This window comes from Nanorana parkeri, unplaced genomic scaffold (assembly GCF_000935625.1).
Source record: "Nanorana parkeri isolate BGI_ZX_2015 unplaced genomic scaffold, ASM93562v1 scaffold379, whole genome shotgun sequence".
NCBI classification, from domain to species: domain Eukaryota; kingdom Metazoa; phylum Chordata; class Amphibia; order Anura; family Dicroglossidae; genus Nanorana; species Nanorana parkeri.
In genome coordinates, this window is record NW_017306647.1 from 567,670 (window position 1) to 568,896 (window position 1,227).

Here is a 1,227-nt window from a genome sequence, read left to right on the forward strand (position 1 = left end):
TGCTTCCTCCTACCTGCAGCAGACTGATCACTGGGGGAGGGAGACTGGGTAAATGCTTCCTCCTGCCTGCAGCTGACTGATCACTGGGGGAGGGGAGACTGAGTAAATGCTTCCTCCTGCCTGCAGCTGACTGATCACTGGGGGAGGGGAGACTGAGTAAATGCTTCCTCCTGCCTGCAGCTGACTGATCACTGGGGGAGGGGAGACTGAGGAAATGCTTCCTCCTGCCTGCAGCAGACTGATGTCAGAAATGTATTCATGGAGGCTTGTAAAGTTACTGACAGGCAGGGCCCCTTACACAGCTCCCCAGCAACACTCCACAGGCCCGTCCACTGGCTATCCCACGACGTCTGCCCGCTGGCCATCCCACTGGGTCCTTCAGTGCACCCACAGTTTAACACTCTTACAACATAATATATGAGAATGAAACATGTATTCCATTTCATCAGTGCGTCCAATATTTAAGAGTAAGGAATTTTATTATGGCCAAAATCTATACAGCAAAAACTCATTGATTGGAGCCCGAAATGAGATCCTAATAGGTTGGACTTGATGGACTAATGTCTTTATTCAACCTCAAATACTATGTAACTATGTAACATTGCTACAGTACATAGACTGGGACCATTACAGCACCATCTTGTGGTCAGTATTGGTAATGCAGGAATAGGATTTGACTATCAATTTCTAAGGACATATTACAATCTCTTTTCATAAATATGATGACAGTATACAGAATATTAATCTAGTATACGGAATATTAAGCCAGTACAGTAATACCTTGGTTTACGAGCATAATTCGTTCCGGCAGCATGCTTGTAATCCAAAGCGCTTGTATATCAAAGCAAATTTCCTCATAGGAAATAATGGAAATTCAGATGATTCGTTCCACAGCCCAAAAATATTCATATAAAATGATTACAATACTGTACTGTAATATAATACTGTACAAAATATAAAGAAAAATAAACCAATTACAGATACCTTTGTGGCCGGTGTGAGAGGGACAAGAGAGAGGAGGATTATTGTGCAGGACGACTTTCACTAACACTAACGGAATCACTGCGATCTCTTGGCTCAATGGAATCTTTTTCATTTCGTGAAACCTTAACAAGGAATCTATCCAATGTGACATTGCATTGTCGTTAAACAGACTCATCGCTCGCACTGCTACAGCCTTATTCGGGTGGCGCTTTTCTACAGAATTTTGCTCTTATTGCAAGACAT

At 42.8% G+C, this 1,227-nt stretch overlaps 1 protein-coding gene across 1 annotated transcript in view; it reads right to left on the reverse strand.

The window, feature by feature from the left end:
• LOC108789145 (T-box-containing protein TBX6L-like) overlaps positions 1-1,227 on the reverse strand; it is a 9,146-nt gene that overhangs the window by 1,562 nt on the left and 6,357 nt on the right. The window lies entirely within an intron of this gene.